The 14347-nt window shown below is 30.9% G+C and overlaps 1 protein-coding gene across 2 annotated transcripts in view; it reads left to right on the top strand.

Annotated features, from left to right (window-relative positions):
* Positions 1 to 14091, top strand: part of LOC145191113 (uncharacterized) — a 34841-nt gene extending 20750 nt beyond the window's left edge. Inside the window, exon 3 of one of the 2 annotated variants that reach the window (XM_090089054.1) lies at positions 11796 to 14091. The gene's annotated coding sequence lies outside the window, so the exon portion shown is untranslated. Of the gene's footprint in view, positions 1 to 11784 lie in introns of both variants that reach the window. The other variant, XM_090089058.1, reaches the window with a different exon arrangement.
* The last annotated feature ends 256 nt before the right edge of the window (positions 14092 to 14347 follow it).

Raw genomic sequence — 14347 nt, 5'->3', positions numbered from 1 at the left:
AACAAAACCTCTCTCAGCTCCAACGATGACAAAAGAATCATTGACGATGATAAAATACACACCTTAGCTTATGGTCATTACAAATTAAAAGAAAAGGAACAAAAGGTAAGTGACAAAAATGGAGAAGCAAATTAAAAAAGAAAAAAATGAACAAAATAAAAAAATGATCAATGTGGAAGGAATTATTTTACCGAATGAGGCTTTGACCAATTTTCAATTGATAGAGGCAGCAAAAAAATTAAAAATAAAAAACTTTCGCGGGGTTTTTGTCAGAGACATGTTGCCGAAAAAACCTAGAAAAAAAGAATGCGGGATTATCAACACGGGGGATTCGAGCACCGGAGGGTTTCATTGGGTGTGTTGGTTCAAAGACGGTGATAAGAAGTACAGTTTTGACTCTTACGCTCAACCCCCTCTCGTTGAATTGGTTCAATATCTGAAAAGTCCTATCTTTTACAACAGCGAAAGGGTTCAATTTGGAAACACGTCTTATTGTGGTCACTTGTGTCTTTACGTCTTGAAAAAATGTGACGAGGGAAACAGCTTTCAAGACGTTGTCAACACCCTTTGGTAATCACTTCCGAATTAAAAATCACAAGTGATTTCCATTGATCCAAAAAGGATCTAAAAAATCAAAGATTTTCCACGGATCCGAAGGATTTAAAAAAATTTTTGTCCTTTTAAAAAATGATTGACAAATTCAACAGAAACGAGTTCAGCGTTTATCTCGACTACCTTACAACAGACTCAGCAAGCAACGTTTATGTCAAAACGGATGGATCCAGCACCATCACTGCAGACATGGATTACAACTCTCATAAAATCATCAACTTGGGTGAACCAACTAACGCACACGATGCCGACACAAAAAATTACGTGGACACGCATTCGACAGGTGGAGGAGGAGGAACGGTGATTGGAGCTGCAGACTTGGATTTGAATTTTCACAAAGCGATCAACTTGAACGAACCGACCAATCTTCACGACGCCGCCACTAAAAACTACGTCGACGTGAGTTCGAGCATGCTCGTCAAAACAGATGGAACGAGCACCATCACTGCAGACATGGATTTAAACAACAACAAATTACTCAATGTGAAAGATCCGACCACTTCTCACGACGCAGCAACAAAAGGGTATGTCGACACCAAAGTGGCTTATTCCAATATTTTATACACAGACGTCAACATGACGCAACACAAATTGACCAATCTAGCAGAACCCGTTTCTGCTTCGGATTCAGCCACCAAAAATTACGTGGACACGCATGCGTCAGGTGGAACTACTGTTGGAACTGCGGACTTGGATTTGAATTCTCACAAAGCGATCAATGTGCTCGATCCTTCAAACGCGCAAGACGCTGCGACAAAAAGTTACGTCGACTTGTTGTTGCAAAAATCGAGTTTGACGAGTGTCGTCCCAGGATCCGGATTCACCAGTTTGGGGTTTAAGTCTCAAACGGTGGCAGCGTTAACCACTTCTCCTGTGTTTGCGTTTTCCGGAAAATCTGGAATGCTGAGAAGACTGTGGCTGGCTTTATACAGCATCTCTGGCACAAATGTTCCTGGTCAAGTCTTTCTTCGAATCTTCACAGACGGAGAAATCAATGTGGGAAATTATGCAGAAGTAACTGACGGAATCGGTGTTGACCAAACAGGACTTGCTACCGATTTGCTTTTTTCCCCTCTTGGAGGAGCTTTTTACTCCAATTCTTTGCAAGGATGTAACGTTTTCAACTCCACTTCTTTGGGAGGATACTTGACGTTGGACATGCCTTTCAGAAACGACATCTCCATTCAACTGGTCAACAAAAATGTCACAGCCATCACGTATTGGATTCAGCCATTCATTTCCACTCTTACTTCTATTCCTGCTTCCATCCCTCTTTATAAGCTGTACTGCAGGACGTTCAGATATTTAAACACGACGTATGGCAGCGAATATGTTTTGTTGAACACCAACGGAAAAGGAAATGGGGTTTTTCTGAAATACATCAGAGTGCACATCATCGGCTCTTCTGGAAACTGGTGGGAATCCAGAGTCAGAATGTATGATGGGAATTTACCTCCAGGAAACGGAACCGTTCTCACTCCTTGGACTCCTTACAACACCAACAATTACACCTATTTTCCTGGTTACGACGGTGACAGCACATGCATCTTTTCCTCATCTGGACTCGAAGATTTTTACTTGTCCTCGTGGAATGGATCAAACATATCCTCGTTCAACAACAAATCAACGGGGCTGTTGTATCAATCCAATGCTTCCATCGGATCCACCACCACCATTTCCTTTTACAGAAATTTCGGAGAAGCAGACTCCATGCCCAGCGTCGCAGCCGGAAGAAGGCTTGTCGTCACTCTCAACTCCGGAGACGCCCAAGTCGGTCAATCCGGAAGCTTTTACCTTCTCCTCGGACAAGCCTATTATTACGCTTGAAAAATCGAAGATTTTCCACGGATCATTACATGATCTGAAAAGAAATTTTCCATGGATTGTAGCTATTTATGCTGGTATGAAACATCTTTGCTTTTCATAACGATTTATCACGTCATGAAAAATGGTTTTGTACCAGAAACATGGTAGCTAGATAATTTTATGGCCAGACATACCCTAAAAATGGTTTTGTCCCAGCGATTATCAAAAATTTACGCAACGATCATGAAAAAAATCATTTTGTCCCAGAACCCTGCCAGAAAAATAGTCAGACATACCCTAAAAATGGTTTTGTCCCAGAACCCGTGTTTTCTAGTAGTTATATAAGATATTCTAAAGACAACTTTATCATTCAGGATAAAGAACCCTGCAAGCTCTATTGATACTGGCACAGTCACCATTTTAAGTACTCTTACTGAATTAACATAAGCTGAAATGCTTATTGAACTTGCCGGTTTGGTAGGACCCGTAAAGAAGTATTAATTTGTTTATGAACAGTAAACCAGGCAAAGCTTGGCACTGTACTTTCATCAAACGTTAGAAACAGATGAAGCGAGAGAACTGCATGAAAAATTGCAATACTCAGAGTCATAGGCGCCGAGTTCACGGGGGCAACAGGGGCGGGACCCCCCTCCCCGTCCCGGAAATTTATACTAGTTATATATTATCACGGATTATCATGAGGGCGAGAATATCTATTCGCCCCCGAGATAATCCGTGATAATATACTATTAGTGTAAATTTCTGGAGGAGGGGGGCCACTGCCCCTGTTGCCCCCGTGGACTCGGCGCCTATGCTCAGAGTAGCTCCTTTTACTAAAGATAACATAAATAAAAAATTCAATACATCCAAGACTCAATTTCTTGAAGCAAATATCAATGAACTCTCTGCGTTAAATGTTTGGAATTTAGACGAAATTGGCTTCAAAGGTGAAAAGCGACTTCAAACAATTCTCTACAATTCTGGTTCCAAGCGTCCTCTTAAATTTAAAATAACAAAGCCGGGTGTGTTTTGTATGCTTGCAAAAAAAATATCCGTTTGACGATGTGTTCTTTTGTACCAAAATGTCCTCTTGTTTATTCTATAACGCGATAACATGCAAATAATTTTTCGTATGTTTTCGTTTACTTTTCCTGAGCGTCTGCCCCGGAAAAACTATATTTCCACCTGTTTTAAATATTACATACACTTATTTATCGTACTGAAATTGCAGATTAAATTTTTGATCGCATCAGCAATTTTAAAAGTTTCCGTGGCTAGGTGTAGTTCTTTTTGTTATTTTATTGATAGCATTATCAAGTCGCAGTTTTTTCGCAGTTGTCTGGAAATACACATCCCTTTCCTCCCTACCCACTAGTAAGCACTCTCCTCAGCAAAGATTTACAATTAACTGAAAAAGAGAATAAAGGAAGTCTAAGAGTGAAAGTGAAAACGTTCCCTTATAATATGCTGTCAGTAGGGAGTTTAGGCAATTTTTATAGCCAAAGAAAATCTTTTTTATTTCAAATGCATTGGATTCCTTAATATATTTTATTTTCAAAATGGTTTCAACCACTTCTGTAGCTTATTTGGTTCCAAAGATATTCGTGTTTTAATATTTTCAATTCATATACATTTTATGAAATATTTCCTTAAAGTATTTCGTTAAACTTTTGGCGCCGAAAAAAAAACTTTTTTATCTTTTTTTTTGTTCTTGCGTAAAAAGTTGCGTTAACAATAAAATATCTTAAGACGGGGGAAATTTATAAAATCTCCGCTTAGAAAACAAAAAACCCACCTTATTAGACTACAAAAAAAAAACAAAAAAAAACTGATTGACAAAATAAACAAATATTTGCAGAATCTATTTTTATGTGGGGACGAAAGAATTAGCTTAATTTATTTGTATATAAACAAAACTAAAACATTTAAAATTAAACAACTTTATCAATTCTAAAGCAAAACGACGTCCCCAAAAAAATTATTGTAGTGCAACCTTTTCTAAAAAAATGACATCTATATATACGTATATACTATTTATTTTCATGGGTGGGTTTTTATTCTTCGACACCTACATAAAATCATTTGTCGCGTTTTTTGAACGAAGTTTTTTAAAAACGTATGATATATTTTTTATCCGCGATAAAACGTCACGTGACAAAACTCCTTACTTAAATAAAGGAAAAATATATGCGAAAGCTATTCCTTGTAGTCCCGTGGAGAGTGAATAAGCAAAGCCCTGAACAACTTATTCGATGGGCTTCTAGAACCCAGGGATGACTACATGGGGGAAGAGATTTCCAATCGTTGCCTGACCAGCAGAACTTTTTTGATTGTGATTTTTTGTGGCAACGAAATTTTTTTTTTTAAAAAAAAAACAACATCATAAACGAAACTATTACAACGGTTTTTTCTTATTACAAAAAAATACATTAGTTTCAAAAAACGCGATGTTATCAAGAAAAATCTTATGGAAAACAAAGCTTAAATTTTTTTTCATTATTCCAACTGATAGGGCCTCACCCAGAGTAAGACGCAGAGCAAAAAGCTCCGCCTTATCTAAACTTCTTAAGGGGTCTGTTGACAGGAATATTTTTCTACAACAATAAATATAAAGTAATTTCAATGATAATTGCTATTACAATAACATTTTTTACTTAATAACAAGAAAAGGTTTATTTATAATGGTTATAATGATTTATATGTAAAGTATTAAAACCATAATAATTTAATTTATGTAAATTATTATATCCATAACAGTTTATATTTAGTTTTGTAACCATAAAATAAATTAAAAAGCATTTATTTTTTTAACCATAAAGTAAATTAAACATTTCCGTAAAATATTTAGCAAAGTCATATAATTAAGTTAGTTATTGTTAAGGTTACCATTTTAATTTAATTATGTTTTTCATTAAGGTTATATAAAAAATATGTTTTAACGATACGTTCTAGAAATGCGCTAAATGGAAGAATGGATAAATGGAAAACTCCGTGTACAGTGTTCGTTATCTAAGTACAACGTTTTCTTCGCATATTTAAATTTTCCTATCCACTGGAATCCTATCAAATCGAAGTTCAATAAATAAAATTAAATATTAGTTAAATAAATAAATTAAAAATAATGAATATAAATAAAAAATAGAAAAGATTAAAACAACGCTAGCTTAAATAAATAAAGTAAATTAGCAATGAAAATACTTTGAAATATTACCTTTATCAAGTTTGATTTTATTCGAAATTTTTCGTTTTACAACAGATTAAGAAAACTAAATCATTGTTTTAAAACCAAGGCTTGCTTAAACAAAGTTGTTTTTCTAATATTGAAGAATCGTAAATTATCAAAAATCGGTTTTGACAAAAATTTAGAAAAAAAAAGCGATAACTGTGCTTCTAGTTGACGTAAATAGCTCACTAGCAACGCAGCCTGGGCCCTATCCTATAAAGCTTGTTACGCAAAACGCAAAAAATAAGTAAATGCGGAAAATTTTTGCATAAATTAAAATTTTGTGTAATTACGCAATTTTCAAAACAGCAATCCTATAAAAAAATGCGAACTTACAGATTTTCCAAATTCCACGTAAAACTGGTAATTTTTACGTAAAAAGAGAAATTTTATCTTTTTTATGGCACACATGGTAGAGACAAGGAATATATCTTGGAGAAAAATATTTTTCTTGTCTGTATTTTGTAAACAAATTTTATTTCATCGTTTCAGAGATTAGCGTACCAAAATAGAGGTTTTATATCTATACTATGTAAATTTTATATTCCGTGCTTACCTTGTGTCAAAAAAAGGGCCTGCATTTCTTAAATTTAGAGGAAGAAAAATTCGTGTACTCAGTGATATGTTGCTTGATTTTTATTGATTAAAACCAAGCTTCATTTATTAAAATGACAAAGATTTATTTTAGAGGATATAACAAGTTGTTTAATGAATAATTAACCTCTAAAACAAATGATCTCTAAAATAAAAAACTTCTTATTTAATGGTTCACCTATTCACACTAATGTTGGAAATATAATTCTTTTCTATAGCTCATTTGCTCCTTTTATTTAAGTTTACACATAGATAAAAATCACAGCGTTTGAATAGGAATTCGTCACTCTACAAAGCAAGGGGTTGAATGCTAAACTGTTTTGTAGTTAAAAATTTTTCATTCATTTTAGTAAATATTACGGCATTCAACTCCTTGTTTTGTAGAGTGATGGATGCCTATTGATAGGTCTTATATTGCAATCAATCGTGAGTTTGCTCTTGTGTAAACTTACCAGTTTGGTAAAAGTTTCATCTTCAAGTTGATAGATTTTAAAATATTTTAAATAAAGTTAAACAACGCTTCTCACCCAATACGTACAAAGTTAAGCAACGCTTCTCACCCAAAAATGTCCAAAAGATTACTGAAACACTTAATATTCCCTGATATTTTTGAAAATTATGTAGGTACGTTTTTCGAGGACAAATACTTTTGTTTACAAAAAAAGACATCTGTGGTTTGAAAAATAAATCACGAACCTTTGCACAATCATTCTTTGGTTAAAATTTGTGTAATTATGCAAAAGTTAGACGTTGCAGCATTTTTTTTTGCGTGAGAAAATTTGCGTAATTTATTCAAAAATTCTGCGTAATTTTATTTATAAGATTAAAGTTTACGGAAATTTTTCGTAGCAGAAATCCTGTTTTTTTTAAGGCCCAATCCTATAAATCTGAAAAATGCGTAAGTTACGCATTTTTTTAGATTTATAGGATTGGGCCTTGTATATTGTATAAAAGCACACACAAAATGAAAGAATTGTGTTTTTTTTTTAAATAGTTTAAACAGTTTTTCAAACAGTTGTATGAATATGAGTTTGTTGAACAAAAAAAATGATTAAAGAAATATATTTAAAGAAGTTTTCCTAATAAATTAAAGAAAACTCTGTATTTAAATTTTTAATATAAAGTTTTCTTAAACTTATAATTTTTAAACATTAATTAACTTGAAAAATATTAGGCATTAATTAGCGTATGGGCTATAACAAAAAATAAACTTCATTGAGTATATTTTAAATCACCAAAAGTAAATATTTTAAAAACTAAAAAAACTATAAATAATCAATTTTTAAAAACTTCTCTTCATTTAACTATTTACTAACTTGAATATAAAATTTGTTCAAATCGCGAAAGTTAACGATTTTAAAGCAGTGAAATAAAAACACGAAGTCAAAAAAACATTGCAAGAAGAAGTGTTTCGTTACGGATGTGTTTTTTTTTCTCAATAAAAATATTTCAATCATGGATGTGTGCACTAATTTATTTTGTTTTCTTAGTTCTTAATTTTGTTTTTGGTTGAACAAAAACCTTTTCACCTGTAATTATCGATTGAAAGAAACAATTTCTGTTGCATGAAGCTTTTTTAATGAGCTCTTTTTCTTTTTTTTTTAAGCTTGCAATTTTCGTCATGAAAAATTTATTTAATATCTAAAACAGTTAATAAAAGTCATTTCTTCTTATTTAATGTTTTAATAGTTGGCGTTGGTACGTATCAAAACATTAATATCTCACATAAATCCCACACAAACCCTTGCAACAGCTCATGCAAAAGTAGTCTTCAAAAACATTCTCCAAACAAACTTTATTTAGTTTGTATCACAAGGATGATCAAAAAAGGCTAGTAATCTTCTGCAGCACATAATACGATTTTCTCACTTAATAGTAAACCAAACCAAAAACTTCCAATAAAATTTAACTTCAAAAGCTACAATTTTCGATTGGCTTCAGTGATGCCATAAAATTCTTATGGTTTTTACATTCTTTAAGTTTGATAAGTCTTTTAAAAATCTAAAAATTTATTTCATATAAGAGGAATTTAAAACCATAAGACTTTTTTTTTTTTCAATATAATATTTTCTTAATATCTTAGAAATTTTTTTGAAAATAAAGGTTGAAATTGTCTTCTTAAGTTTTTATTTACTTAAAATAATCTTTTAACAAAAGTTCTTAATGCGACTCTTTTTTTTTGAAATTATTACGTAAAGGTTAAAAACCGTTTTGAATTACAAAAGTTCATGGATCTTTAATTACAAAAAGTCAAAGTAATTGTCGCGTACACTGTTTTTCATTAGAGTTTTGGTTATTTTAAAAATCTGTTTTACATTCTTGTTAACGGAAAATTACAACTATTTTACAATTTTTCGTTCAACTTAATATTCCTGTATTCTAATACCATGAAAGTATAGTTTTTCGTTCAACTCAATTTACTTATATTCTGATACCATAGAATTAAAACTAGAATGAAAGTCCATCATTGAAATGTTTGTAATCGTCCTGTTGTTAGGAATAATAAATTAACATCTTATTACTCACCCACTCATTATTTTCCCTTTAAGACAATTTTTTTTCAGATAGTAGCCTTATTTAGTAATAACTTTTTTTTCAAGACTTAAAGATATTAATTAAACAAAAAATTTAGATAACGTAGTTTTCGAGCTTTGAGTAAATCTCCTTTCGTTGGAAATTTACACTTTTGACGCTGATTTCACTCTACAGTTGCAAAAGAAACTCTGCAGTAACAATAGATTTTTTCCTGAAGTTATGATGAACCAATGAGAAGTACAGAAAAGTTATGCGCTAATAAATCCAAAGTGAAAATGAAGCTAACACCTCATTCCAGCATTTCGCAAAAAACAGTCGTATAATAGATCAAAAATTTCACTCTACTTGCTTATTTTATAGTTGAATAAAATGATAAACGCAATGAAATAATTTTGGTAGTTCTATTTTAACTAATTTACTTTAAGTAATTACACTTGCAACTAGGTTAGTGTTATGAGTAGTTGATTACTTATTTAATTACTATTTATTAGTAAAGTCACAAATTATTCTTCGGCTACTTTTTAAAAAAAGAGTAAATAATTTTTAAAAACGTAATAGGTGTACTCAGAATTTTTTTTCTTTTAAATAAAATTTACAATTCAAAAATGCGGTAAGTACATTTTTTTAAAAAAACAATTCAAAAATGCGGTAAGTACATTTTTGATGAAAGTGAACTCACTTTAGATGCATGTTTCTATAAAGAAAGAAAAGTTCAATTGTGTTGCAAAACCGTGATAAACAGCATTTTAAAACCACTAAATGGCGTTGATTATCGTGTCTCTCTAGTCTTACATACAAAACTGAAAAGCTGTGAACAGCACTACTGTGAAATCAAGATTTTGTGCGTAACACATTTTACAATTAAGTCATTGAAATTGTTTTTAAAAGAGAAAGTTTTTTTAAAAGAAAAAGCATTTTTTAAATAATTTGACATGCAACAAAGCCATTTGTTCTTATCAATCGTTAAAAGTGTATGAAATCCATACTTTCTTTTAAATTTGTATTTTGCGCTGCATAGGTTTCTTTAAAAACGCAAATGTTAGATTTTTTAAAATTTCATCCTTATGCTCACGTTGTCATTTGAAAAGTCAAACACATTTCCCATGATGCATATCATACTTTTACTTATAACACAATTTATATTTTCTATTTAAATAAATGTTCAATAGTTTTTTGATACCCATATACCATGATCTTTTATTTGATAGAGCATCAAAGTTAAAAAAATTTTTATTTAACTTCAAAATAAAGCAATACGAATATTTTATTTCTGCCCCAAACATTTTCCTAGATATATTTTATATCTTACATCAAAAGTTCTTTGGATCTGTGACTTAATTTAATGCATAGATTTTTCATTTGTTTGAGATCAACAGCAACAGCCTCCTTCCTAAAATATTTGAATGGCTTTAAAAAGTCGGATGATGTGCTGGCATAGTCTAAGATTAGTCACTTCTCACTACTTAATTATTCTACATAAATGACAACAACATATGGAATTAATTCCACTACAAACCAGTGCACTCTTTCTTGGAACACTATTCTAAACACATGTAGATGCTTATATTCAAAATAATAGCAGTAGCAAAGAAAATGCAAAGTCAAGTTGTTTTTTTTTGTATTTGATTATTTGATTAATAGAAAAAAAAAAGGGAGTCAGAGATGTAACGGACATCTGATGCTATTTCCGCAAATAAAGAAACTCTGCATACTTTATTAACAGACGTTTAATGGAAGTGATTAATAAATTTGAAAACTTAATAATCTGAATTTTAGTTAAAAAATAATATAAAGCTGTTAAAAATCCCATTAACTTTTTTATTTGTTCTCATTGAATTTCTAATTAACAAGATAAAAAAAATCATTTGTTTCCTTTTTTTACAATATATATATATGTGTGTATATAATACTTGAAATTCTATATTTTCATGAAGTTTTTGCCCCAGGCCTCCGAAGAAAAGTTGGCCTACGAAAAGAAATGATTTATAATTAAGTTGTTAAATTAGAAAAAATTTAAAATCATAGTTTTCGTTTTTTTTAATTGTTATACTTTTGGTTTCAGTTTTGGTCATTCACTAGTTACAGATGAAAAATGATGGGAACATCCGAAACCGAAAGTACTGAAATTTCGATTCAGAAAACCGTAACCAAAATTTGGTTTACAAAAGTCTATCTGTTTCAGATTTGTTGAAACATTTTTCAAACAACAATTGGTTCATAAGCTGGAATGTTGGAAGTAAATCAGGTTACGTCACATGTACTGAACATTCTTCAAATCAATTTGGATTAGATTCAGCTGAGTGCTGTGTGTAAGCAATATCCTTATTCAGTATAATTTATATGTTAATATGACTTAATAATATCAAACAAAACATTGAAAAATAAATCACGGTGAGGTAGTGGATGGTGGTACTAGACCGCCTACAAAGCGAACTGACTCAAATTTCCAAAGTTCATCCCCATGCCTCTGAAAGTACAGTGCTGAAAGTTTTTCTGTGCGTAGCGGTATTTATGAACATTTTAAGATTAAATTTAATTTATCTTAAAAAAAAAAAAAAAAGATTTATTTAGTAGTGGAAAATATTTATTTAGTAGTATTTATTTAGTAGTTTAATGTTTTACAATATATATTTGGTTGAATAAAATATAAGTGAATGATAAAAGAATTAATATGCATTTTATGTTTTATTAATATCAAAAAATTTTTAAAAGATAGCTTGCGGTCGCAATAACAGCTTCGCGCAAAATATGTTATCACGTATACTCTTGCAACTTTGTTCTTTGAGTTTTATTGAAAACGTTTCTTCGATAGAAAGATCTCTTTTTTCTTACAATTCTTGAAATTAAAAAAACTTTTATAATACTATTGGAATTGGTTCAATGTTCATAAAATCTCTCGATTGTTCATAACTCCGTTCTACGCAAAAAGAAAAGTATTGGTATTAAATACAAAATAATATAATTTATTATATTTATAACAAATAATAAAATTTTATTTTTTATATAAAATCAAGAACTACTGGAGTAACGTAATATTGTTTAAGTTTATTAAGTTAAGTATAACGTAATTAAGTTAAGTATAACGTAATATTGTTTAAGTAATATTGTTTAAGTTAAGCTTTATTTTAAAATCTTTTCTTCTTGAAGAATTTACTAGTTTAAAGAAATTATATTTAAAATGATCAACAAATGTGCTGCACCAAAATGTTCCTCCGGATATTTAAGCAACAAACATAAGCAAATTGCTTTATTTCATTTTCCATCAGACCAAAACTTAAAAAAACTTTGGATACGATTTGTTAATCGTTCAGATTGGATTTCAACAAAGCATTCTGTTTTATGTGAACTTCATTTTGAAGATAAATATATAACTAGAGGTGATAAATGCACCCTGAATTGGCTAATGAAACCTGTTCCTTCCAAGTATCCATGTGAACTTTTGCAAAAAAAATCATCTTTACCTGTTTCAAAGACTTCTCAAAATCCTCCTAAAAAGAGAATATTCCAAGAAGATCAGTTAGATACATTCGAGAAAAATGATACATTTACAAGTTTACATGGCTTGAATGAAGCAGTAGCACCACCTGGGTTTAAATTTAAACGATTTGAAAAAGGTGTTGTATTTTATAATATTGCATTTAATGAACAGACATATTTTCCAACTATATTAGAATCAATAACAGTTGATGCAGACCTGAATGTGCATTTGCTCTGCAAGGGCACATCACTTCCATTACCAAGCTGGTTGTTAAAGGACATAATGCAAAACTTGATAAAATTAGTATGCTAGAAAATTTTCCTTCTTATATTAGAAACTTTATAAGCCAAAAGGTAGGCCACCATATTCTGAAGAGATGATTCAGTATGCATTACTTCTAAGATATACTTCTTTGCAGGCATACAAACTGTTACTTAAAAAGTTCCCTTTACCATCAATATCTTTGTTAAATAAGGTTTAACCAGGAGGTGTTGATTCTTTAAAGGAGGTGTTGATTCTTTAACAAGGAGGTGTTGATTCTTTAAAACTTCTACTTGGAAAAGGAAAAATTTCTTGTGATTGTATTATCATGGTAGATGAAATGTATTTACAAAAAGAAGCACAATATCAGGGAGAAGAGTATGTTGGTGCTGATGAAGAAGGCAACTTGTACAAAGGAATAGTTGCATTCATGATAATTGAACTAAAAGAATCAATTCCTTATATTGTTCAAGCAATTCCAGAAGTTACATTTTCTGGACAATGGCTATCACAAAAAATAGCTGAAAACCTTGAAAGCCTAATAGCTGCTGGATTTACTGTGCGTGGTATAGTGCCAGACAATCGTTCCACTAATGTTAATGCATTCTCATCATTAGTTACAATGTTCAATTCTGAATAAAATATTTTATGTGGACAATTACTAATTCTAAACAAAGACTTTCACCTAATATTATTGGCAATGCTATTGTATCAGACATGAAAATGACATTTTACCAAGCTCTGGCTGATTGGATATCAGTGGTCTCTTTCACCTGCATTCACCCTCACAAATCAAACTGCATCAGCATCTGTAGTCACTCTATATGCTCAAGCAGTGCTTGTTGAGGAACTGTTGAATGATGGATATGATTATGTAATGACATCTCATTTACAAAGTGACCCAATTGAGAGACGTTTCTCACAATATAGGCAAATGAGTGGGGGCAGATTTCTTGTAAGTTTAAGAAAAGTTGTAAATTCAGAAAGAATTTTTTCATGTCATTCCTTAATTAAAGAGTATATAAACTTTTGGGAAGAAAATCTACTACCAGATGCTCATCCTTCATTAACTATACTTGATGAACTGTTTAATAATCGAATTGAGGAAATTATAGAAAGTTCTCTTGATTGTAATAGTCAAGAAGTTGCAATAACTATAGCAGGCTATGTTGCAAAAAAATATCAAAAAAGGTCTAAATGTGAAAACTACAAAGCATATTTGAAAACTGGGGACTGCGGTCTTGAAAATAACTCTTATCTATCTCTGTTATCACGTGGTGGACTATTTGTTCCATTCAAACAGCTTGCAGAATTTGTTTGTAGTGTGTTTGCCATTTTGGATTTAATTGAGAATGAAATCTCATCTTTATCAATTCCTGTCATTAAGTCATCAACATACATGGTACATAAACATGCACCAAAAAGTAAATTTGTTTGTGAGAATCATGGAAGTTGGGGAATTATGTATTCAACAAAAATTCTTGTTAATGTTTTTTTTAAAAACAAACATAAAATATCAAAGGATTTCCTTTCCAATGATACCTTAAAAACATTTAAAAAGAGACAAAGAAAAAAATAAAGTTAAAATTGGAAATATAAACTATATGTTATGCAAGTTGTATAGCATTTGTTTATATACTTTATTAAAATTTACCTTCTATTTGAGTTCTTTGAGTTATTTCTTGAAATTTTTCTTATAGTTTAAGAATATACATGAATATAGATATATATTATAGATAAATATAATATACATAAATATAAATGTACTTTGATTTGAATAATTTTTGTGAGAATCAGTTAACTTTGGTATTTTAGCGATGACTACAAATCTCCAACAA

Source organism: Hydra viridissima, unplaced genomic scaffold (genome assembly GCF_058129835.1).
Source record: "Hydra viridissima isolate aposymbiotic clone 2 unplaced genomic scaffold, HvirCarnegie_v1 scaffold_1, whole genome shotgun sequence".
NCBI lineage: Eukaryota > Metazoa > Cnidaria > Hydrozoa > Anthoathecata > Hydridae > Hydra > Hydra viridissima.
The sequence above is the reverse complement of the archived record's forward strand: the minus strand, read 5'-3'. Positions and strand labels throughout refer to the sequence as shown.